The following is a 27,991-nucleotide window of genomic DNA, read 5'->3' as shown; positions in this document are numbered from 1 at the left end:
TCCTAGATTGCATGGCAAAAAGAATGAAAAGAATTGGAAGGTTAAAGGTGAAGTTGTGTTGATATGAACATGTTGTTGTTTTGTCGAATTATGACCGTGTAGTGGACTGTTTTTGTGGAATATAGTGAACTGATTTTAATTGGTATTTTGATGGTTGTTGTCATGAATTTTATGATGCGAATGAAGGTATTTAATGGTTAGAGTTGGAACTAAAATTGTTTATAGGTTGTTGTAAGGTTATAGTGTCGACAATGTAGCTATTTGCGTACGAATTTGGTGATATATTTATCGTGTGACTGCTGGTCGTATTTTACTGAAATTATATGAAAAGAAGACATGAAATAATGTGTAAGAATCATATGTGGTTTGCATGGTATGTTCGTAAACGTTTGCAAGAATTCCGGGCACCTTTATGTTGTTGGTTAGGGACTGTTTTGGACGTGTTGTGGTTAGGAACTGTTTTGGACATGTTGTCTTCTTTAAATTGGAAAGACTAATGATAGTTAAGAATATATATTGTATTTACGTTGTTTGGGTTGTTGTAAAGTTGTTACACGAAAACGTTAAGGCTACGGATTATTAGGAGTAACTTGAGAATGTAGTAGCCGTATGTGAATCGTTATGGAATGTTGTGAATGTGGGCTATTTTGAATGTTATGTGGGCTGTCCGGGTTGGTATTGAACATATGATTATTGATGTTGGATTGGTTGTATGTAGTTGGTTTGCATATAAAGAAAACGTCGTCTAAACATCTAGAAAGGAGTTACTGACGTTAGAATACGTTTTAATCCCCCCCGTAGCTTAACCATAATTCTTGACGTCTTAACATAGGTTGAAACTTTGTTCAGTGTATACGTGTTGTGTTACGAATAAACGCCAAAGGTATGTAAAGCTAACCCTTCTTTCTTTTGGCATGTCTTAAATCTAAGTGATGAATGATATGAATTTTGGGTTAATCCTATTCATAAGTTTCGAGTGTGATTTATGATTCTTATTCACTTCTTGTTGTTAGAACTCTCCAGTGATTGAGCCTCCCCTTTCAGTCTTGTGTACGTTGGATAATAGTCGATATATATCAGCTTCTATTTTTAGGAACTCTATGACGACTTATGTCTTGACTTCTATAAAATGTTTCATACTATATTGACAAGCAACGTTTTGTGACTTCACTACATATTCATACTGTATATCATATGTATTGTTATTGTTCCACCTGATCAGCTGGATTATGATATTCTTAAGCCGGAAGCGGCTGCCCGAAGGGGCCATTATTATTAAGCCAGAAGCGGCTACCCGAAGGGGCCATTATTATTAAGCCGGAAGCGGCTGCCCGAAGGGGCCATTATTATTAAGACGGAAGCGGCTGCCCGAAGGGGCCATCATTATTATGCCGGAAGCGGCCGTCCGAAGGGACTATTGTATTATTAGCTGGAAGCGGCTACGAGTAGGATATTCTATATTTATATCGTGTATGCTAGAATTTGTGTTAGGGACCATATGGCATGGCTCAAAATACTGTTCCAGGTTACTCCCGGGTTGCTTTCTAAACTTGTTTACTGTTACGCTTTTCCTTGTTTATGATTCAGTAATGCTTTACATATTCAGTACGTATTTCGTACTGACCCCCTCTCTTCGGGGGCTGCGTTTCATGCCCGCAGGTTCAGGGACGCGGTTCGACAATCCAGCCACCTAGGAAGAATCAGCACTGAGAGTCAGACAGCTCCACTTGCTTCGGAGACTCTTCCTATCTTGGTATAAATTTGTGTATATATTGCGGGCACGACGGGGCCCTGTCCCGTCACTTATGCATGGTCATACTCTTCTAGTAGTCTGCGAACAGCGTGGGTGTCATGGTTACTGTTTGGCCGTGTCGGCCATTATTTTGTTGTACAGAAGTATTGGTAGCCTCGTTGGTTTGCCTTGTCATACGTTACGTATATGTTTCGATATGTTTTGGGATATTTTAAGTTACAGGTCGACTTTGTTATTCTATTTAGACCTTTCAAACCTAGTTAAATAAACCCTATTGAATGCCATGAGTGAGTACAGGTAACATAAGTTGGGTTATCGGGCAGGTTAAGCTCGGTCACTCGTCATGGCCCTAGGTTGGGTCGTGAAAAAAGTGGTATCAGAGCAGTTCAGTCCTCGGCATGTTCGCAGACGGTGTCTAGTAGAGTCTTGTTTATCGGTGTGTTGTGCACCACATCTATAAACAGGAGGCTACGAGACATTAATAGGGTGTCATTCCTTCTTTTGTGTTCGAGATCGTGCGAATAGATATGTGTCATAAGTGAAGTCCTTAATCTAATAGTCTTGTATAATTTCAGCGATGACTAGGAAGAGTAAAGCGACAGCAGCCCAGAAGGGAAAATCAGTTGAGGATGAGGCAGTTAGCCAAGCCCCCAGGTCTACCAGAGCTCAGACTCATGCTGGGATACACATTCTGTCCCAGAGTTGTTACACCTCAGAAAAAAAAATCGTTGGTACGTAAGTGAACGAACTAGTGATAAGTATGAGTGCATGATGTCCATGAGCAAGAGACGACTTTTGAAGACCTTAGGCGAGATTTCTAAGGTATCCGATATGAGATGAGAAAGTTTGCGAATTTAAGATGAGATATAAGGTGAGCAATGCATGTGCATGGACGTGGGTGATTAAAATGAGAAGTCTAAGAAATATGGGAAGTTGCAAAATTGCAACTGCCCAGTGGTCGTAAAGTGCTAGGACGGACCGTAAACTGGTATACGGTCCGTAAACTAGCAGGTCGTAAACTGCCATGCAAGGCTTAAACTTTCTGCCAGCCGAGAAATGGTAAAATACAACCTGGGGGACGGACCGTAAAGTGATTTGCGGCTCGTAAACCATGGTCGTAAATCACCATGCAAGCAGCCAAAGCTTCTGGTTCTGGAAATGGTTAAAGGCGATCGCGAGGGACGGTCCGTAAACTGCAATACGGGCCGTAAACCACGATGGACGACCACTGTTCACCTCAGCACAGATTTTGCAAGTCATTAAATAAAAGGACCAATACTTGTTTTATTTCATTACAACATTACACCACTTCTCTCTAAAACCTCTCTCTACATTTATTATATAAGTTTTCAAGGATATTTGAGGATCAAAAACATAAAACAAGGTGAATCAAGAGTAAGAACATCATCAAAGATCATCTAGGTCAAGAAATCCAAATGGAGAAAAACTAGGGTTTTGCTCAAAGTGGAGTATTATTAACCAAAGCTTGTTCCTACATCTTCTAAGGTAAGATTCATGATTTTTACATGATGTTTAAGGTAATGAAGAGTTGAAATACATGGATGGTAGAAAATATGGTCAAGTAGGTCATGAATAGTGACATTTTGAGGAATAGTTTGAATTGAATCATGAAGGTTGTTGTGTTGTGATATGAATGCATTATAAATGGTACTAAGATCATGAACTAAACACTTTAGACGAATGGACGAAGTTGGATGTTATGACCATGAACATGGGTGAATTAAAGGCAAATTAAGCAATCTAGATAATGTGAATGACTAATGGCCATTGTTATGATATTAATGAAGGTATAGACGCTAGCATTGGAAGGAAGCGTGCAAGTGTAGAATAGTCCGACGAAAAGGTATGTAAGGCTAACCCTTCTTTCATAAGGCATGGTTTCTTGGCCAAACTCTTAAATCCTCTATATGAGTATGTTGTATTCAAATGATTGACACTCCGAGCTCATAAGCTCACGATCCTCGATATGTGCTACGATTGTACTACGCACCTCATATGACGAGTAAGCATAAGATATAGATGTAGCGAAAATGATGATGATAGTGATGACGATGATAATAATAATGATGCTAAAGGTGACTACGGGCTATTATACTTACATGTGCATATGAAGGGCTATAATGACACCCCGAGCTTATAACGCCGGGTAGGATATATGTATATGAATATGTATAAAGTATGTATACGATTACGAAATGCGCGCACACCTCTGCAGATGGTACAGATAACCCTGAAGCCTTGGTAGGGCCAGGTATGAGTAACCTTGAGCATTGGTTGGCCAAGTATGTATGAAACACCGATCCTATGAGGTCGGGTATGCTATGTAAATGCTATGTATATGAAATGACTATGTATATAATATGAATATGAATGTGGTAAGACTATGTATAAGAATACGAATAAGGATATGTATACGAATATGAGCACAAGTTTGGTACGAGTACTATTATGGAATACGGATAATGACGTAGGTGTACAAATACGTATGAAAAATGGAAAGTCCTACGAAAGGCAGGTAAGTGCTATGATGATGATATTATTGTCTCCCCCTCCTATGCTATTTCATATGTTGTTCATGATGCTTATTTATTGATGTTGCTCAGGCTTCACATACTCTGTACATTCTTCGTACTGACGTCCTTTTGTTTGTGGACGCTGCGTCATGCCCGCAGGTGCACAGGGAGACAGACTTGATCCATAGCTTCCTATCCGGAGATTACATAGAGAGCTCTATTTCCTTCGGAGCCATATCTTTTGGGTACACATTCTTTTGTGTATATAATTAAGGGCAAAGCGGGGTCCTGCCCCGCTAATGTGATATGTTATACTCTTAGAGGCTCGTAGACATGTGTGTGTGTGGGTAGATGTGTTTGGCCTTGTCGGCCAATGTTTTGTATATCATTTTGTCGGCCACGTTGGCCTATGTACATTGATGTGGCATACATGCCTATGATGATATAAATGTGTTGTTGTCCAAATGGGACTAGTTGACGAATGAATGGAAATGCATGTATAATTATATGGCTCACCTAGATGTAAGAATAAGAGTAAACTAAGAGGGTGCCCGGGTAGGCTAGCACCGGGTGCTCGTCGCGGCCCCGGGTCGGGTCGTGACAAGAGTTCTCCTACTTCCTTACCTCCGGAGGAGCTCAGAGGGGCATCTGATACAGCCCCAGCTCGAGCACCAGTACCAGTACCTCCAGTCCCTCAGCCGGATGTTCAGGGTCAGGAGATGAGAGAGATGAGAGATGCTATATGTTTGTTGACTCATATACTTGCTACCCAGGCTGGACGACAGGATAATGGTCATGAGTATCCAGATAGGGCTGCTAGTGCCAGGGCCCGAGATTTTCTTAGATTAGGTCCCCCAGAGTTTAAGGGCACGGACCCTAAGGCTGATCCTCAGGAGTTCATAGATGGTATGCAGCGTACCTTAAATGTGACGAAGGCGTCAGCTACAGAATCTGTTGAGTTAGCTACTTATAGATTGCAGGGTATAGCAATTAATTGGTTTCAGTCATGGAGATTATCGAGGGGTAGGGATGCTCTTCCGCCGACTTGGCAGGAACTCTCAGATGCCTTCTTGCGCCAATATATGCCACCCGGGTTGAGGCGGGCAAGGGTTGATAGGTTCCTTACCTTACAGCAGGGTAACATGTATGTTAGATAGTATAGTGCGGAGTTCACCGATATGTGATGGGATTAGAGCCAGGGTTGCAGGAGGCTTGTATGGCAGTAGCAATACAGCCAGGTATGGATATAGCTCGTATTCAGGCTTATGCTCAAGGGTCAGAGGATCGTAGACGCCAGCGAAATGCTATCTCGGAGCAGAGTAGTAGTCAGCATAAGAGGGCCAGGTCAGAGGGTCAGTATAGCGGTTCCACTAGCGAGAGCATACCCCAGTTTAGTGCACCTCTGTAGTTTCGAGGATCTCAGCGGGGTAGGGAGACTCCCCTTAGGCAGAGACAGAGTTCTTCTTATGCATCGGGTTCTCAGCAGAGGTGGGGTCATGGCAGGAGGTGATGCCCCCTCCTCGATGTGCGACTTGCGGGAAAATTCATGTAGGACGGTGTCGTCAGGGTGTATGCTATACTTGTGGTGATCCGGCGCACTATGCTAGAGATTGCCCACAAAGAGTGGGTAGTATTGTTCCTAAGAATTCGGTAGCAGCGTCGTCACCCTCAGTGAGGGCCCCAGAGATAGGACTCCAGACATCTTCCGGCCGAGGTAGGGGTGGAGGTAGAGCATCTAGCTCCAGTACTGGGCCGCATCGTATCTACGCTCTAGGTGGGAGACCGGTTCTAGAGACACCGCAGGATGCACCATCAGGTATACCCTTCTTCAGATGATTTATTGATGGATTTAAGCTATATACGAAATGTCCCTTATCACTAGTCAGATACGATTAATTTGACCTTAAATAGTACCGTCATGTTTTACTCTATTGTTTAGCTATCCATAAAACTTCTATAAGTAACAAATTTTTCAACATTCGGGGACGAATGTCCTAAAGGGGGGAGGAATGTTAGACCCCGTATTTTATACGTCAAAATATTCGCGAAGGAATCGACGCGAGTTAAAGACGGAACCCTTCCCGGACCCGAAATAGGAACCCTTAATCCTAAATTTCGAAATTAGGACTAGGTGTTTATATATTTTTTTCTTAGTACAAAAATATTAGTGGAAGACTTATTACACATTTTAATATTGGCAAAGCATGCTAGTGGTATACATTTTAATATTGGCAACTCATTATTATAAGAAGGCATGTTATTACATGTTAGAAGACTCATTACACACACTTAAATATTAATTCATCTAATGCAGATGCAATTGTAAAATAGACAATTAAAAATTGAGAAGTGAGGAAGTGAGTAGTGGGGAATATTTCTTGAAATTTTGCTCAAGACCATGTGATTGGCTCAAAGCCATGAGGGGGACATGTGGCCAACACATGTGCATCATATTTAAACCCATTTGTTGACCAAAAATCAGATTTACCCTCACTCCATCTTCAACACAACAAACTAGAGAGAGAGAGAAAGCACAAGCCATGGCATTCGGCCATGGCTAAGGAAAAATAGAAGCTTGAGTAGTTGATCCAAAAATCAGATTTTCAAGGTAATTCAACCCTTTAGAAGTCCCTAACAACTTGAAGGTGATCATTAGATAGCAAGAGCAAGAATTAAGTTCAAGACTCAAACCCTAGCCAAGTTGAGAAGTCAAAGTGCCAAGGTAAGGTTTAGCTTCTTTTGCATGTGTTGAGGGTGGTGTAAAACGTGTGTTTGAGGTGTAAATATAAGTTGCATGCATGAAACTATGTGTGTTGATATTGAAGTATGGTTGTAACTTGGTAAACATGAATTGCATGCATGAGATTTCGAATGTTGGTGTTGGAATGTTGTTGAACCGTGTGGACTGTTTTAGGATGAATTTTGAGGTGTTGTGAATATGTAAATGTGCATTGTATGTATGAAATTATGAATGTTGGTGTTGAAATATGGTTATAGCCGAAGGGGCTGTTTTAAAGGTGATTTGGATATGTTGTGCATGTGTAAATGTGAATTGCATGTATGAAATTGTGTGTGTGTTGATGTTTAGGCCTTGTAGAAGCCGTAGGGGACTGTTTGGTGTGGGATAATGGACTGATTTTATTTAGTAATTATGGTTGTGGCTATCCTAGATTGCATGGCAAAAAGAATGAAAAGAATTGGAAGGTTAAAGGTGAAGTTGTGTTGATATGAACATGTTGTTGTTTTGTTGAATTATGACCGTGTAGTGGACTGTTTTTGTGGAAGATAGTGAACTGATTTTAATTGGTATTCTGATGGTTGTTGTCATAATTTTATGATGCGAATGAAGGTATTTAATGGTTAGAGTTGGAACTAAAATTGTTTATAGGTTGTTGTAAGGTTATAGTGTCGACAATGTAGCTATTTGCGTACAAATTTGGTGATATATTTATCGTGTGACTGCTGGTCGTATTTTACTGAAATTATATGAAAAGAAGACATGAAATAATGTGTAAGAATCATATGTGGTTTGCATGGTATGTTCGTAAACGTTTGCAAGAATTCCGGGCACCTTTATGTTGTTGGTTAGGGACTGTTTTGGACGTGTTGTGGTTAGGAACTGTTTTGGACATGTTGACTTCTTTAAATTGGAAAGACTAATGATAGTTAAGAATATATATTGTATTTACGTTGTTTGGGTTGTTGTAAAGTTGTTACACGAAAACGTTAAGGCTACGGATTATTAGGAGTAACTTGAGAATGTAGTAGCCGTATGTGAATCGTTATGGAATGTTGTGAATATGGGCTATTTGGAATGTTATGTGGGCTGTCCGGGTTGGTATTGAACATATGATTATTGATGTTGGATTGGTTGTATGTAGTTGGTTTGCATATAAAGAAAACGTCGTCTTAACATCTAGAAAGGAGTTACTGACGTTAGAATACGTTTTAATCCCCCCCCCCCCCCCGTAGCTTAACCATAATTCTTGACGTCTTAATATAGGTTGAAACTTTGGGCAGCGTATACGTGTTGTGTTACGAATAAACGCCAATGGTATGTAAAGCTAACCCTTCTTTCTTTTGGCATGTCTTAGATCTAAGTGATGAATGACATGAATTTTGGGGTAATCCTATTCATAAGTTTCGAGTGTGATTTATGATTCTTATTCACTTCTTGATGTTAGAACTCTCCAGTGATTGAGCCTCCCCTTTCAGTCTTGTGTACGTTGGATAATGGTCGATATATATCAGCTTCTATTTTTACGAACTCTATGACGACTCATGTCTTGACTTCTATAAAATGTTTCATACTATATTGACAAGCAACGTTTTGTGACTTCACGACATATTCATACTGTATATCATATGTATTGTTATTGATCCACCTGATCAGCTGGATTATGATATTCTTAAGCCGGAAGCGGCTGCCCGAAGGGGCCATTATTATTAAGCCGGAAGCGGCTGCCCGAAGGGGCCATTATTATTAAGCCGGAAGCGGCTGCCCGAAGGGGCCATCATTATTATGCCGGAAGCGGCCGTCCAAAGGGACTATTGTATTATTAGCCGGAAGCGGCCGTCCGAAGGGACTATTGTATTATTAGCCGGAAGTGGCTACGAGTAGGATATTCTATATTTATATCGTGTATGCTAGAATTTGTGTAAGGGACCATATGGCATGGCTCAAAATACTGTTCCAGGTTACTCCCGGGTTGCTTTCTAAACTTGTTTACTGTTACGCTTTTCCTTGTTTATGATTCAGTAATGCTTTACATATTCAGTACATATTTCGTACTGACCCCTCTCTTCGGGGGCTGCGTTTCATGCCCGCAGGTTCAGGGACGCGGTTCGACAATCCAGCCACCTAGGATGAGTCAGCACTGAGAGTGAGACAGCTCCACTTGCTTCGGAGACTGTTCCTGTCTTGGTATAATTTTGTGTATATATTGCGGGCACGCGGGGCCCTGTCCCCCGTCACTTATGCATGGTCATGCTCTTCTAGTAGTCTGCGAACAGTGTGGGTGTCATGGTTACTGTTTATCCTCGTCGGCCATTGTTTTGCTGTACAGAAGTATTGGTAGCCTCGTTGGTTTGCCTTGTCATACGTTACGTATATGTATCGATATGTTTTGGGATATTTTAAGTTACAGGTCGACTTTGTTATTCTATTTACACCTTTCAAACCTAGTTAAATAAACCCTATTGAATGCCATGAGTGAGTACAAGTAACATTAGTTGGGTTATCAGGCAGGTTAAGCTCGGTCACTCGTCATGGCCCTAGGTTGGGTCGTGACAAAAGTGGTATCAGAGCAGTTCAGTCCTCGGCATGTTCACAGACGGTGTCTAGTAGAGTCTTGTTTATCGGTGTGTTGTGCACCACATCTATAAACAGGAGGCTACGAGACATTAATAGGGTGTCATTCCTTCTTTTGTGTTGGAGATCGTGCGAATAGATCTGTGTCATAAGTGAAGTCCTTAATCTAATAGTCTTGTATAATTTCAGCGATGACTAGGAAGAGTAAAGCGACAGCAGCCCAGAAGGGCAAATCAGTTGAGGATGAGGCAGTTAGCCAAGCCCCCAGGTCTACCAGAGCTGAGACTCATGCTGGGATACACATTCTGTCCCAGAGTTGGTACGTAAGTGAACGAACTAGTGATAAGTATGAGTGCATGATGTCCTTGAGCAAGAAATGACGTTTGATGACCTTAGGCGAGATTTCGAAGGTATCCGATGTGAGATGAGAAAGTTGGCTAAATTAAGATGAGATATAAGGTGAGCAATGCATGTGCATGGACGTGAGTGATTAAAATGAGAAGTCTAAGAAATATGGGAAGTTGCAGAATTGCAACTGCCCAGTGGTCGTAAAGTGCTAGGACGGACCGTAAACTGGTATACGATCCGTAAACTAGCAGGTCGTAAACTGCCATGCAAGGCTTCAACTTTCTGCCAACCGAGAAATGGTAAAATACGACCTGGAGGACGGACCGTAAAGTGATTTACGGCCCGTAAACCATGGTCGTAAATCACCATGCAAGCAGCCAAAGCTTCTGGTTCTGGAAATGGTTAAAGGCGATCGCGAGGGACGGTCCGTAAACTGCAATGCGGGCCGTAAACCACGATGGACGACCACTGTTCACCTCAGCACAGATTTTGCAAGTCATTAAATAAAGGGACCAACACTTGTTTTATTTCATTACAACATTACACCACTTCTCTCTAAAACCTCTCTCTACATTTATTATACAAGTTTTCAAGGATATTTGAGGATCAACAACATAAAACAAGGTGAGTTAAGAGTAAGAACATCGTTAAAGATCATCTAGGTCAAGAAATCCAAAGGCAGAAAAACTAGGGTTTTGCTCAAAGTGGAGTATTATTAACCAAAGCTTGTTCCTACAACTTCTAAGGTAAGATTCATGATTTTAACATGATGTTTAAGGTAATGAAGAGTTGAAATACATGGATGGTAGAAATTATGGTCAAGTAGGTCATGAATAGTGACATTTTGAGGAATAGTTTGAATTGAATCATGAAGGTTGTTGTGTTGTGATATGAATGCATTATAAATGGTACTAAGATCATGAACTAGACACTTTAGACGAATGGACGAAGTTGGATGTTATGACCATGAATATGGGTGAATTAGAGGCAAATTAAGGAATCTAGATAATGTGGATAATGTGAATGACTAATGACCATTGTTATGATATTAATGAAGGTATAGACGCTAGCATTGGAAGGAAGCGTGCAAGTGTAGAATAGTCCGACGAAAAGGTATGTAAGGCTAACCCTTCTTTCATAAGGCATGGTTCCTTGGCCAAACTCTTAAATCCTCTATATGAGTATGTTGTATTCAAATGATTGACACTCCGAGCTCATAAGCTCACGATCCTCGATATGTGCTACGATTGTACTACGCACCCCATATGACAAGTAAGCATAAGATATAGATGTAGCGAAAATGATGATGATAGTGATGACGATGATATTAATAATGATGCTAAAGGTGCCTACGGGCTATTATACTTACATGTGCCTATGAAGGGCTATAATGACACCCCGAGCTTATAACGCCGGGTAGGATATATGTATATGAATATGTATAAAGTATGTATACGATTACGAAACGCGCGCACACCTCTGCAGATGGTACGGATAACCCTGAAGCCTTGGTAGGGCCAGGTATGAGTAACCTTGAGCCTTGGTTGGCCAAGTATGTATGAAACACCGATCCTATGAGGTCGGGTATGCTATGTAAATGCTATGTATATGAAATGACTATGTATATAATATGAATATGAATGTGGTAAGACTATGTATAAGAATACGAATAAGGATATGTATACGAATATGAGCACAAGTATGGTAGGAGTACTATTATGGAATACGGATGATGACGTAGGTGTACAAATACGTATGAAAAATGGAAAGTCCTACGAAAGGCAGGTAAGTGCTATGACGATGATATTATTGTCTCCCCCTCCTATGTTATTTCATATGTTGTTCATGATGCTTATTTATTGATGTTGCTCATGCTTCACATACTCAGTACATTCTTCGTACTGACGTCCTTTTGTTTGTGGACGCTGCGTCATGCCCGCAGGTGCACAGGGAGACAGACTTGATCGATAGCTGCCTATCCGGAGATTACATAGAGAGCTCCATTTCCTTCGGAGCCATATCTTTTGGGTACTCATTCTTTTGTGTATATAATTAAGGGCATAGCGGGGTCCTGTCCCGCTAATGTGATATGTTATACTCTTAGAGGCTCGTAGACATGTGTGTGTGTGGGTAGATGTGTTTGGCCTTGTCGGCCTATTTTTTGTATATCATTTTGTCGGCCACGTTGGCCCATGTACATTGGTGTGGCATAGATGCCTATAATGATATAAATGTGTTGTTGTCCAAATGGGACTAGTTGACGAATGAATGGAAATGCATGTATAATTATGTGGCTCACCTAGATGTAAGCATAAGAGTAAGCTAAGAGGGTTCCCGGGTGGGCTAGCACCGGGTGCTCGTCGCGGCCTCGGGTCGGGTCGTGACAAAAGTGGTATCAGAGCAGTTCAGTCCTAGGGTGTGTCTACGAGCCGTGTCTAGTAGAGTCTTGGTTATGGGTGTGTTGCGCGCCACACTTATAAACAGGAAGCTGCGGACATTTTAGGAATAAATGACCTTCTTTCTTCATAAGAATCGTGCGATAGAGGTATGATGTAGGAAATTCTTGCTCCTAAATCGTATGTTGTGTATTTCAGAGATGGCTAAAAAGGGAAAGACTACGGCAGCCCAAAAGGGCAAGACGGTGGCAGAGAAGCGGGCTAAGAAAGCACCGCCACCGGTAGTAGAGGAAAGTGAGTCGCAGGGTGCGGCTCAATCTCAGTCCTCCCAAACAGTGCCCGTCTCTGAGGAGCGTGAGGAAGCCTCAGCCCCAGCTCCAGCACCTCCAGCTACTCCACCAAACGCTTCGGGCCAAGATGTAAAAGAGGCCATTACTTTATTGACTCAACTGGTTGCGGCCCAGGCTCAGAGGCACAGTTCAGGGTATGGTGATAGGGATGTTAGTGTAACAGCCCGTGATTTCATTACTTTGAACCCTCCAGAATTCTTTGGGTGAAAACCGGAGGAGGATCCCCAGGACTTTATTGATGGTATGCTAAGGACGCTCCGGTTGATACATGCTTCGGACACCGAGTCAGTGGAGTTAGCGTCATATAGATTGAGAGATGTCTCGATTCAGTGGTATACGGAATGGATGGCTTCACGGGGAGCAAATGCACCTCCCCCGGTATGGCAAGAGTTTGTTGATGCTTTTCTCCGTCATTATATGCCCCCAGAAGTTCGGCGAGCTAGGGACGATAAATTCTTAAATTTGAGGCAAGGCAGTATGAGTGCCCTAGAGTATAGCCTCCATTTTAACTCCTTGGCCAGGTATGCTTCGGCCATGGTAGCAGATATGGGCGACAGGGTACACCGATTTGTAAAGGGCCTAGGGCCCCATCTGATGGACAAATGCTTGACTGCGTCCCTTCAGAACGGTATGGATATTGCACGCATTCAGGCACATGCTCAGAACCTAGAGGAAAGCCTACAGCAGCGGAGAAGTGAACGTGAACAGAATAGGGGACATAGCAAGAGGGCCAGATCTTCGGGCCCAATAAGTGAGTCCAGAGGCGGAAACAGGCAACGGTTCCCTAGGCACTCGGGCTATTCTATGACCAGTGCACCTCCACGGTTTTCAGGCCAGAGCCTTGATAGATTTACTCATCCCGGGCTGAGTCAGAGTTATTCGGGGTCCCAGTTTAGTGGTGATTCAGGCCAGTCAAGGCCACCTATACCACGATGTTCCCAGTGTGGGAAGTCGCATTGGGGTCAATGCCGATTGGGTTCAGATGTTTGCTATTCATGTGGTCGACCAGGCCATATTATGCGTGATTGCCCCTCAGTACATGGTAGAGGTAGGACCCAACCATCAGGGTCGGTAGCCGGATCTTCGGCATCTGTACATCCTACGGGGCTAGGTTCACATACGCCAGTTGGCCATGGTAGAGGTAGAGGCAGAGCTCCCAGTACTAGCGGCCCTCAGCACCGTATTTATGCCTTGGCTGGATGCCAAGATCTATTGTCTTCTCCTGACGTGGTCACAAGTATATTATCGGTATTCTCTCATGATGTGTATGCTTTGATTGATCCGGGCTCCACGTTATCATATGTTACTCCTTATATTGCGGGTCAATTTATAGTTGAGCCGAAGTCGATCAAACCTTTTGAGGTGTCCACACTCGTGGGTGAATCGGTAATAGCTAGCCAAGTATATAGGGATTGTATAGTCACGATTTGTGACCGTCGTACCATTATTGATTTGCATGAGCTAGAAATGGTAGATTTTGATGTTATTATGGGCATGGATTGGTTGGCTTCTTGTTATGCCAATGTTGATTGCCGAATGAAGATGGTTCGTTTCCAGTTTCCGGGAGAACCAGTCATAGAATGGTAAGGGAATGCGGCATCACCGAAAGGTAGATTTATTTCCTATCTAAAGGCAAGGAAGATGATCACGAAAGGATGTATTTATCATCTAGTGCGAGTTCAAGATGTAGAAGCTGAATCGCCGACTCTTCAGTCAGTTCCCATAGTGAACGAATTTCCGGATGTGTTCCCGGAAGAGCTTCCAGGCCTTCCTCTCGAACGGGAGATTGATTTTACCATTGATGTGTTGCCAGGCACCACACCTATATCTATTCCTCCATATAGAATGACACCCGCAGAATTGAAAGAGTTGAAGGAGCAATTGAAGGACTTGCTTGATAAAGGCTTCATTAGGCCTAGTTCATCCCCGTGGGGAGCGCCCGTATTGTTCGTCCGAAAGAAAGATGGCTCCCTGAGAATGTGCATTGATTATAGGCAATTGAATAAAGTAACGATTAAGAATAAATATCCTCTCCCAAGGATTGATGACTTGTTTGATCAATTGCAAGGCGCCAAATGGTTTTCAAAGATTGATTTGAGGTCCGGGTATCATCAAGTGAGAGTTAGGGAGAAAGATATCCCTAAGACAGCCTTCAGAATGAGATATGGTCATTTTGAATTTCGGGTGATGTCATTTGGGCTAACTAATGCGCCAGCGGTATTTATGGATTTGATGAATAATGTGTTCAGGTCCTTTCTGGACTTATTTGTAATCGTATTCATTGATGATATTTTGGTGTATTCTAGATCCGAAGCAGAACATGCAGATCATTTGCGTATTGTCCATGGAGTTCTTCGAACTCGAGAATTGTTTGCAAAGTTTTCCAAATGTGAGTTCTGGTTAAACTCAGTGGCATTTTTAGGGCATATTGTGGCAGCCGATGGTATTTGAGTGGATGGTCAAAAGATTGAGGCCGTGAAGACTTGGCCAAGACCCACAACTCCTACAGAGGTTCGTAGCTTTCTGGGCTTAGCAGGTTATTACAGGAGATTCGTTGAAGGTTTTTCCTCTATTTCTGCACCACTCACAAAGTTGACACAGAAATTAGCCAAGTTTCAATGGACAGATGCTTGTGAACGTAGTTTCCAAGAGTTAAAGGGTCGGTTGACTTCTTCCCCAGTTCTGACACTTCCAGAGGGATTGGAAGGATACGATGTGTATTGCGACGCTTCAGGTATTGGGCTAGGCTGTGTGTTGATGCAACATGGCAAAGTGATTGCGTATGCTTCAAGGCAATTGCGGAAACATGAGCAGAATTATCCTACCCATGACTTAGAATTGGCCGCGGTGGTCCATGCATTAAAGATATGGAGACATTACTTATATGGCGTCCACGTGGATATTTACACAGATCATAAGAGTCTTCAATACATCTTCAAGCAGAAAGAGTTGAATTTGCGGCAAAGACGATGGCTAGAGTTGCTAAAAGACTATGATGTTGAGATCCTGTACCACCCCGGAAAGGCAAATGTGGTGGCTGATGCTCTTAGCCGTAGGTCGATAGGAATTCTAAGTGATGTACGACCAGAAAAGAAAGAGATGGCCCGTGAGCTTCAACAGTTAGCTAGCCTAGGAGTCCGAGTAGTGGACTCATGTAGCAGCGGAGCTACTATCCAGAATACAGCAGTCTCGTCGCTAGTAGCAGAAGTGAAAGAGTGACAATATGAGGATCCCATGCTAATGCAGTACAGAAATACACTCCCTCAGAAAAAGAAGTCATCATTTGACATTTCAGGAGACGGAGTTCTCCGATGTAGAGGAAGATTATGTGTTCCCGATGTGGCAAGTTTACGCCACCAGATTTTGAGAGAAGCTCATAGTTCCCGTTATTCTATTCACCCCGGAGCGACGAAGATGTATCATGATCTTAAGTCTATATATTGGTGGAATGGGATGAAGAAAGATATAGCGGAATTCGTAGCTCAGTGTCCTAATTGCCAACAAGTGAAGATTGAACACCAAAGGCCGGGTGGATTGTTGCAAGCTATAGAAATCCCAACTTGGAAGTGGGAAGTGATTAACATGGACTTCATTTCAGGCTTACCCCGTTCTTGACGTAAGTATGATTCCATATGGGTAATTGTGGATAGACTCACCAAGTCAGCTCATTTCTTACCGGTCAGGACGACCTATGAGGCAGAAGATTATGCGAAGCTTTATCTTAAAGAGATAGTAAAACGCCATGGCGTCCCGGTATCTATTATCTCCGACAGAGGGACTCAGTTTACAACTAAGTTTTGGAGGTCTTTCCAAGAGGGTTTAGGGACCCGAGTTAGCCTTAGCACGGCATTTCATCCCAGACCGATGGACAAGCTGAACGTACTATTCAGACTCTTGAGGATATGTTACGAGCATGTATGATAGATTTTGGAGGGAATTGGGATGATTATTTGCCACTCATTGAATTTGCTTACAATAATAGTTATCATTCCAGCATTCAAATGGTACCATATGAAGCTTTATATGGGCGAAAGTGTAGATCCCCAATTGGGTGGTTTGAAATCGGAGAAACTAAATTGATAGGGCCAGACTTGGTCCAGCAAGCTATAGAGAAAGTCAAGCTTATACAAGATCGGTTGTTAGCAGCCCAAAGTCGTCAGAAGTCCTATGCGGATAATCGTCGAAGAGACTTGGAGTTCAAAGTGAAGGATTGGGTATTCTTGAAAGTGTCGCCAATGAAAGGCGTTATGAGATTTGGCAAAAAGGGGAAGCTTAGTCCCCGGTATATTGGACCATATGAGATTGTGCGCAAAATAGGCAAAGTGGCCTATGAGTTAGATCTACCTCCGGAATTGGAGTCAGTCCATCCAGTATTTCATGTCTCGATACTTCGAAAATGTGTTGGAGATCCCACTAGGATCGTCCCAGTAAATGATGTGCAAGTGACAGAGAAATTGACTTATGAAGAGGTACCCATTGCCATATTAGACAGGCAAGTACGGAGGCTTAGAAACAAAGAGGTGGCCTCGGTTAAGGTTCTATGGAGAAGCAGTAAACGAGAGGAGATGACATGGGAAGCAGAAGAAAGTATGCGATCCAAATACCCACATTTATTTCAGCCCATGGAAGAAGCCCAAGATGAGACGTCAAGATCATAAGGTATGTATATTTTCCTTTTATGCTTTTGGGTCATGTGTGGCCAAACTTTTATGGTGTTATGTTGTGGCCCTGTGTGGCATCGATATTATGGGTTGTGGTGGCAGGATGGTAGCACCGTATTATAAGGGGAAACTCTGGCGAAATTTTTGTAGAATTCCCGAGCACTTTAACATTCGGGGACGAATGTTCTTAAAGGGGGGAAGAAAGTTACACCTCGGGAAAAAACAATTTCCTTGGTACGTAAGTGAACGAACTAGTGATAAGTATGAGTGCATGATGTCCATGAGCAAGAAACGACGTTTGATGTCCTTAGGCGAGATTTCGAAGGTATCCGATGTGAGATGAGAAAGTTGGCTAAATTAAGATGAGATATAAGGTGAGCAATGCATGTGCATGGACGTGGGTGATTAAAATGAGAAGTCTAAGAAATATGGGAAGTTACAGAATTGCAACTGCCCAGTGGTCGTAAAGTGCTAGGACGGACCGTAAACTGGTATACGGTCTGTAAACTAGCAGGTCGTAAACTGCCATGCAAGGCTTCAACTTTCTGCCAACCGAGAAATGGTAAAATACGACCTGGAGGATGGACCGTAAAGTGATTTACGGCCCGTAAACCATGGTCGTAAATCACCATGCAAGCAGCCAAAGCTTCTGGTTCTGGAAATGGTTAAAGGCGATCGCGAGGGACGGTCCGTAAACTGCAATTCGGGCCGTAAACCACGATGGACGACCACTGTTCACCTCAGCACAGATTTTGCAAGTCATTAAATAAAGGGACCAACACTTGTTTTATTTCATTACAACATTACACAACTTCTCTCTAAAACCTCTCTCTACATTTAATATACAAGTTTTAAAGGATATTTGAGGATCAACTACATAAAACAAGGTGAATCAAGAGTAAGAACATCATCAAAGATCATCTAGGTCAAGAAATCCAAATGGAGAAAAACTAGGGTTTTGCTCAAAGTGAGTATTATTAACCAAAGCTTGTTCCTACAACTTCTAAGGTAAGATTCACGATTTTTACATGATGTTTAAGGTATTGAAGAGTTGAAATACATGGATGGTAGAAAATATGGTCAAGTAGGTCATGAATGATGAATAATGACATTTTGAGGAATAGTTTGAATTGAATCATGAAGGTTGTTGCATTGTGATATGAATGCATTATAAATGGTACTAAGATCATGAACTAGACACTTTAGACGAATGGACGAAGTTGGATGTTATGACCATGAATATGGGTGAATTAGAGGCAAATTAAGGAATCTAGATAATGTGGATAATGTGAATGACTAATGGCTATTGTTATGATATTAATGAAGGTATAGACGCTAGCATTGGAAGGAAGCGTGCAAGTGTAGAATAGTCCGACGAAAAGGTATGTAAGGCTAACCCTTCTTTCATAAGGCATGGTTCCTTGGCCAAACTCTTAAATCCTCTATATGAGTATGTTGTATTCAAATGATTGACACTCCGAGCTCATAAGCTCACGATCCTCGATATGTGCTACGATTGTACTACGTACCCCATATGACGAGTAAGCATAAGATATAGATGTAGCGAAAATGATGATGATAGTGATGACGATGATAATAATAATGATGCTAAAGGTGCCTACGGGCTATTATACTTACATGTGCCTATGAAGGGCTATAATGACACCCCGAGCTTATAACGCCGGGTAGGTATTATATCCCGTATTTCGTACATTCGGATGATTCGAGAAAGTCGTGGCAAGTTAAGGACAAGATCATTTTCAAGAGTTGTTTGATGTACGAGTCGTTAAGAATATTATTTGTGTACGTCGGTAGTATGGAAATATTGGGAAAGGCCACAGGTAAAAAGAGAAATTCGCAAAATGACCTATGGTAATATCATGGAAGTCTAAGGGTAAAATGGTAATTTCACAAGTATTCAAGAAAAATGGAGGAATTCTCTAGGAAATAAAGAAAGGAGCAAGTGGCCATTTCATAAGTGATGGGGGGAAAAGTGTAAATATGGATGGACTAAAGTGTAAAAAGGAAGACATTTGGTCTTCTTTGACCAAATGAGAAAAATCAAGAAAAGAGGAGAATCCTCTAGAAAGAAAGCATGTGCTCTTCACATCCTCATAATATATATATATATATATATAAGTTCCTCTCTTAATTCAAGACAAAAGAGAGGCTTGGAAAAAAAAAAAGAGCAAGAAAGAGAGAGTATATTCGGCCAACATGGCCAAATTTTAGGCCATGGGAATTGATGAAGAAAAATTATTCTCTCCTAGCAATCCTACTAATTTTAAGGTCCTCTACATCATGGAGTGATTGTTGAAGCAAGTAGAAGGCTTTTTGGTGTCATATACCAACCCTAAACCAAGTGGGAAGTTGAAGAGAAAGGTAAGGTTTTCATCCTTTTTATGTGTCATGGATGGTTTGTGAGTATTGTAATGTGTGAAAATGGATGGAATTCATGAAAGTATGTGTGTTTGATGTGTGGCCGTGAAATACATACATATATATATATATATATATATATATATATATATATATATATATATATATATATAGTGTATGGCTGTGTATATTGTGTATTATGATTGGAATGATGAACTAATTTTATTTAATGTTATGGTTGTTATGGTATGTGGAGATGAATAAAAGCCATGAAAATATGGATGTTGTAAGTGGCCGTGTATGGTATGTGTAATGTTGTGAGGAAAGATTGAACTAATGTAGCATGTTGTTGTGGTTGTAATGTGTAGAGATGGATGAAATTGTATAAAAATATGTAAGAAGTTGTTGTGGCCGAAAATGGTATTGTTTGGTAAGTTATGGTAAATTGATGTAATTTGATATTGTGGTTGTCATCGTTATGGATTATGCGATATAGAATGAATGGTGTGGTTGAAGTTAACGTATATGAACGATAATGGAATGTATGATTGGGGTTGGAGTTAAAGGTTTCGGATGAAATAGTGTGTCGAATAAGTCGTTGGAACATTATGTGAATTGAATTGAATGTTGAAATGTTGCTAGAATATTCGTTGGTATTGTTGTTGATAGTTTGGCCGGGTTGAATTCCCGGATTGTTGTTGATTAGAATTGGCCAAGTTGAACTTGGTGGGATGGAGTATTTACAGGGGAAATGCTGCCGAAATTTCAGCAGACAAAGTGTTACTTTAAGAATTCAATTCTAAAGGCTCTAATCAAGTTTTGGTAAACATGACCAATTTGTAGATTTTGGCGAATTTGGAACGTGAATTTGGAGTCGCATAAGAAGCAGAAAAGGTATGTAAGGCTTCACCCTTCTTTCTATGGCATGTCTTAGACGTAATATGTTGGTTAAGAACCTCGGGGACCCGTCTACCCTCCAGAATCCGCACCTAAAGTTTTCCTGTTTTCCTTCAGTAGAATTGAATTAAAAAGTGTGCAAAATATTGGAAGAATGTCCTAAACCTCTAGAACTCGCATAAATAGGACCCGATGACCCTAAACCCTCACAAGTAACGCCATGATATGTAATATATGTAAACTGGGTACGCCGCCTCATTTGATCCGAGGTGGGCCCACTATTTCCCGGATTTACCTTATTACTCCACTTGACCTACTTTGATGCTGAATCCAAAAGAAACCTTCGATCCTTATTCCATTACCAAATGACAAGTACCGTACCTATCCCAACGAGAATACTTCCATGATGATAATGATAACGATGATGTCAGAAAAAAGAATATGCCTAAGATAAGTACGACAAGAATGATCTCACGACTAAGAGTCTTGAGCTAAGAATCCAATGTGAATATGGAAGTGTTATACTAGTTTCTAAAAGTTTTCAAATGCTTATGAATTGACGGTTATAATGCCTATGATCTTATTCTATGTCTCCTCTTAAAGCTATCTTTCGTTGATAGTCTCGCCTTATAATTATCGTTCCTTCAAGGTGAGACAAGTGACCCGAGTATTCCATAACGTAATCAGAGGATTTCGACCTTACGTCACTCCGATGGACACATGATTTTATTTGGGCTCTCATGCATGCCAATTGTATGACATATGTGTATGAATGTGAATATGTATATGTATATGTATATGGGGAAAAGGGGAAGGGCCACTGTTATATCACCACCTGATTCAGCTGGATTCCATCCCGGACGCGGGATTATGGGAGAGCCGGGTACGGCGTCTGTATTTGTGATATTTATATATAATATGTTGGGACACTGTTGGGGAGGGGGGTGGGAGAGCCGATGTACTCGGCGTCTGTGAATGTAAATGAATGACACCGTTCTCTGAAATGTTCTGTTTTCTGTATATGTAAATAAGAGACACCGTTTTCCTGAAAAAGAAACTAAGCATGCATGATATCTGCAGAAAGGCATTCATATGCACATGTTACATCTGTCCCAGTATAAGCTCCTTAAGTCTATTCTGTTATTGTTAATACTGTATATTCCTTTACTATGGTACTATTCATGCTTTACCTACTCAGTACATTACTCGTACTGACCCCTCTTCTTCGGGGGTTGCGTTCATGCCGCGCAGGTACTCCCAGATGATTAGAAGACCTTACTGAAGGTGTTCCAGCGGAGATGGCGAACTCCACTTGTCCCGGAGGATTGCCAAGTCCAAGTATATGCTATGATGTTCTGTTCTATGTTAGAGACTTTGCAGACAGAGTCATGGGTATAGAGTGTCAGCATTGGTAGACGGCTTCACCAGCCGATATGTTATTATGTTTTATGTCACGAGTCTTATATGGTGTCAGATTTTACTTATGAAAAAAAAAAATTGAGAACTTACTATGTAATTATTCCTTAACTGATACAAGAGTTTGTCTATGTAATAAGAATCAGCGGGTTCGCTCGACTCCAGATATGGGGTCGGGTGCCCATCACACCCTAGTAAAGTCGGGGTGTGACAGTAGGATATATGTATATGAATATGTATAAAGTATGTATACGATTACGAAACGCGCGCACACCTCTGCAGATGGTACGGATAACCCTGAAGCCTTGGTAGGGCCAGGTATGAGTAACCTTGAGCCTTGGTTGGCCAAGTATGTATGAAACACCGATCCTATGAAGTCGGGTATGCTATGTAAATGCTATGTATATGAAATGACTATGTATATAATATGAATATGAATGTGATAAGACTATGTATAAGAATACGAATAAGGATATGTATACGAATATGAGCACAAGTATGGTACGAGTACTATTATGGAATACGGATGATGACGTAGGTGTACAAATACGTATGAAAAATGGAAAGTCCTACGAAAGGCAGGTAATTGCTATGACGATGATATTATTGTCTCCCCCTCCTATGCTATTTCATATGTTTTTCATGATGCTTATTTATTGATGTTGCTCATGCTTCACATACTCCGTACATTCTTCGTACTGACGTCCTTTTGTTTGTGGACGCTGCGTCATGCCCGCAGGTGTACAGGGAGACAGACTTGATCCATAGCTGCCTATCCGGAGATTACATAGAGAGCTCCATTTCCTTCGGAGCCATATCTTTTGGGTACTCATTCTTTTGTGTATATAATTAAGGGCATAGCGGGGTCCTGTCCCGCTAATGTGATATGCTATACTCTTAGAGGCTCGTAGACATGTGTGTGTATGGGTAGATGTGTTTGGCCTTGTTGGCCTATGTTTTGTATATCATTTGGTCGGCCACGTTGGCCCATGTACATTGATGTGGCATAGATGCCTATGATGATATAAATGTGTTGTTGTCCAAATGGGACTAGTTGACGAATGAATGGAAATGTATGTATAATTATGTGGCTCACCTAGATGTAAGCATAAGAGTAAGCTAAGAGGGTGCCCGGGTGGGCTAGCACCGGGCGCTCGTCGCGGCCCCGGGTCGGGTCGTGACAAGAGTTCTCCTACTTCCTCACCTCCGGAGGAGCTCAGAGGGGCATCTGATCCAGCCCCAGCTCCAGCACCAGTACCAGTACCTCCAGTCCCTCAGCCGGATGTTCAGGGTCAGGAGATGAAAGAGATGAGAGATGCTATACGTTTGTTGACTCAGATACTTGCTACCCAGGCTGGACGACAGGATAGGGGTCATGAGTATCCAGATAGGGCTGCTAGTGCCAGGGCCCGAGATTTTCTTACATTAGGTCCCCCAGAGTTTAAGGGAACGGACCCTAAGGCTGATCCTCAGGAGTTCATAGATGGTATGCAGCGTACCTTAAATGTGATGAAGGCGTCAACTACAGAATCTGTTGAGTTAGCTGCTTATAGATTGCAGGGTATAGCAATTAATTGGTTTGAGTCATGAAGATTATCGAGGGGTAGGGATGCTCTTCCGCCGACTTGGCAGGAATTCTCAGATGCCTTCTTGCGCCATTATATGCCACCCGAGTTGAGGCGGGCAAGGGTTGATAGGTTCCATAACTTGCAGCAGGGTAGCATGTCTGTTAGAGAGTATAGTGTGGAGTTTGATTCTTTAGCCAGATATGCCCCTTCTATTATGCAGGAAATGGAAGATAGAGTTCACCGACATGTGATGGGATTAGAGCCAGGGTTGCAGGAGGCTTGTATGGCAGTAGCAATGCAGCCAGGTATGGATATAGCTCGTATTCAGGCTTATGCTCAAGGGTCAGAGGATCGTAGACGCCAGCGAAAGGCTATCTCAGAGCAGAGTAGTAGTCAGCATAAAAGGGCCAGGTCAGAGGGTCAGTATAAAGGTTCCACTAGCGAGAGCATACCCCAGTTTAGTGCACCTCTGCAGTTTTGAGGATCTCAGCGGGGTAGGGAAACTCCCCTTAGGCAGAGATATAGTTCTTCTTATGCATCGGGTTCTCAGCAGCAGGTGGGGTCATAGTAGGAGGTGATGCCCCCTCCTCGATGTGCGACTTGCGGGAAAAGTCATGTAGGACGGTGTCGTCAGGGTGCATGCTATACTTGTCGTGATCCGGCGCACTATGCTAGAGATTGCCCACAAAGAGTGGGTAGTATTGTTCCTGAGAATTCGGTAGCAGCGTCGTCACCCTCAGTGAGGGCCCCAGAGATAGGACTCCAGACTTCTTCCGGCCAAGGTAGGGGCGGAGGAGGTAGGGGCGGAGGTAGAGCATCTAGCTCCAGTACTGGGCCGCATCGTATCTACGCTCTAGGTGGGAGACCGGGTCTAGAGACACCGCAGGATGCACCATCAGGTATACCCTTCTTCAGATGATTTATTGATGGATTTAAGCTATATACGAAATGTCCCTTATCACTAGTCAGATACTATTAATTTGACCTTAAATAGTACCGTCATGTTTTACTCTATTGTTTAGCTATCCATAAAACTTCTATAAGTTACAAATTTTTCAACATTCGGGGACGAATGTTCTAAAGGGGGGGAGGAATGTTAGACCCCGTATTTTATACGTCGAATTATTCGCGAAGGAATCGACGCGAGTTAAAGACGGAACCCTTCCCGGACCCGAAATAGGAACCCTTAATCCTATATTTCGAAATTAGGACTAGGTGTTTATATATTTTTTTCTTAGTACAAAAATATTAGTGGAAGACTTATTACACATTTTAATAATGGCAAAGCATGCTAGTGGTATACATTTTAATATTGGCAACTCATTATTATAAGAAGGCATGTTATTACATGTTGGAAGACTCATTACACACACTTAAATATTAATTCATCTAATGCACATGCAATTGTAAAATAGACAATTAAAATTTGAGAAGTGAGGAAGTGAGTCTCGGCCATGTAGCCGAGACTAGTGGGGAGTATTTCTTGAAATTTTACTCAAGACCATGTGATTGAATCAAAGCCATGAGGGGGACATGTGGCCAACACATGTGCATCATATTTAAACCCATTTGTTGACCAAAAATCAGATTTACCCTCACTCCATCTTCAACACAACAAAGTAGAGAGAGAGAGAAAGCACAAGCCATGGCATTCGGCCATGGCTAAGGAAAAATAGAAGCTTGAGTTGTTGATCCAAAAATCAGATTTTCAAGGTAATTCAACCCTTTAGAAGTCCCTAACAACGTGAAGGTGATCATTAGATAGCAAGAGCAAGAATTAAGTTCAAGACTCAAACCCTAGCCAAGTTGAGAAGTCAAAGTGCCAAGGTAAGGTTTAGCTTCTTTTGCATGTGTTGAGGGTGGTGTAAAACGTGTGTTTGAGGTGTAAATATAAGTTGCATGCATGAAACTATGTGTGTTGATATTGAAGTATGGTTGTAACTTGGTAAACATGAATTGCATGCATGAGATTTCGAATGTTGGTGTTGGAATGTTGTTGAACCGTGTGGACTGTTTTAGGATGAATTTTGAGGTGTTATGAATATGTAAATGTACATTGCATGTATGAAATTATGAATGTTGGTGTTGAAATATGGTTATAGCCGAAGGGGCTGTTTTAGAGGTGATTTGGATATGTTGTGCATTAGTAAATGTGAATTGCATTTATGAAATTGTGTGTGTGTTGATGTTGAGGCCTTGTAGAAGCCGTAGGGGACTGTTTGGTGTGGGATAATGGACTGATTTTATTTAGTAATTATGGTTGTGGCTATCCTAGATTGCATGGCAAAAAGAATGAAAAGAATTGGAAGGTTAAAGGTGAAGTTGTGTTGATATGAACATGTTGTTGTTTTGTTGAATTATGGCCGTGTAGTGGACTGTTTTTGTGGAAGATAGTGAACTGATTTTAATTTGTATTTTGATGGTTGTTGTCATGAATTTTATGATGCGAATGAAGGTATTTAATGGTTAGAGTTCGAACTAAAATTGTTTATAGGTTGTTGTAAGGTTATAGTGTCGACAATGTAGCTATTTGCGTACGAATTTGGTGATATATTTATCGTGTGACTGCTGGTCGTATTTTACTGAAATTATATGAAAAGAAGACATGAAATAATGTGTAAGAATCATATGTGGTTTTCTTGGTATGTTCGTAAACGTTTGCAAGAATTCCGGGCACCTTTATGTTGTTGGTTAGGGACTGTTTTGGACGTGTTGTGGTTAGGAACTGTTTTGGACATGTTGTCTTCTTTAAATTGGAAAGACTAATGATAGTTAAGAATATATATTGTATTTACGTTGTTTGGGTTGTTGTAAAGTTGTTACACGAAAACGTTAAGGCTACGGATTATTAGGAGTAACTTGAGAATGTAGTAGTCGTATGTGAATCGTTATGGAATGTTGTGAATGTGGGCTATTTGGAATGTTATTTGGGCTGTCCGGGTTGGTATTGAACATATGATTATTGATGTTGGATTGGTTGTATGTAGTTGGTTTGCATATAAAGAAAACGTCGTCTAAACATCTAGAAAGGAGTTACTAACGTTAGAATACATTTTAAACCCCCCGTAGCTTAACCATAATTCTTGACGTCTTAATATAGGTTGAAACATTGGGCAGCGTATACGTGTTGTGTTACGAATAAACGCCAAAGGTATGTAAAGCTAACTCTTCTTTCTTTTGGCATGTCTTAGATCTAAGTGATGAATGACATGAATTTTGGGGTAATCCTATTCATAAGTTTCGAGTGTGATTTATGATTCTTATTCACTTCTTGATGTTAGAACTCTCCAGTGATTGAGCCTCCCCTTTCAGTCTTGTGTACGTTGGATAATAGTCGATATATATCAGCTTCTATTTTTACGAACTCTATGATGACTCATGTCTTGACTTCTATAAAATGTTTCATACTATATTGACAAGCAACGTTTTGTGACTTCACGACATATTCATACTGTATATCATATGTATTGTTATTGTTCCACCTGATCAGCTGGATTATGATATTCTTAAGTCGGAAGCGGCTGCCCGAAGGGGCCATTATTATTAAGCCGGAAGCGGCTGCCCGAAGGGGCCATTATTATTAAGCCGGAAGCGGCTGCCCGAAGGGGCCATCATTATTATGCCGGAAGCGGCCATCCGAAGGGACTATTGTTTTATTAGCCGGAAGCGGCCGTCGGAAGGGACTATTGTATTATTAGCCGAAAGCGGCTACGAGTAGGATATTCTATATTTATATTGTGTATGCTAGAATTTGTGTAAGGGACCATATGGCATGGCTCAAAATACTGTTCCAGGTTACTCCCGGGTTGCTTTCTAAACTTGTTTACTGTTACGCTTTTCCTTGTTTATGATTCAGTAATGCTTTACATATTCAGTACATATGTCGTACTGACCCCCTCTCTTCGGGGGCTGCGTTTCATGCCCGCAAGTTCAGGGACGCGGTTCGACAATCCAGCCACCTAGGAGGAGTCAGCACTGAGAGTCAGACAGCTCCACTTGCTTCGGAGACTGTTCCTGTCTTGGTATAATTTTGTGTATATATTGCGGGCACGACGGGGCCTTGTCCCGTCACTTATGCATGGTCATACTCTTCTAGTAGTCTGCGAACAGCGTGGGTGTCATGGTTACTATTTGGCCTTGTCGGCCATTGTTTTGTTGTACAGAAGTATTGGTAGCCTCGTTGGTTTGCCTTGTCATACGTTACGTATATGTATCGATATGTTTTGGGATATTTTAAGTTACAGGTCGACTTTGTTATTCTATTTACAGCTTTCAAACTTAGTTAAATAAACCCTATTGAATGCCATGAGTGAGTACAGGTAACATAAGTTGGGTTATCGGGCAGGTTAAGCTCGGTCACTCATCATGGCCCTAGGTT

The sequence above is a fragment of the Lycium barbarum genome, chromosome 4 (assembly GCF_019175385.1).
Source record: "Lycium barbarum isolate Lr01 chromosome 4, ASM1917538v2, whole genome shotgun sequence".
In the NCBI taxonomy this organism is placed as follows: Eukaryota; Viridiplantae; Streptophyta; class Magnoliopsida; order Solanales; family Solanaceae; genus Lycium; species Lycium barbarum.
The sequence above is the reverse complement of the archived record's forward strand: the minus strand, read 5'-3'. Positions refer to the sequence as shown.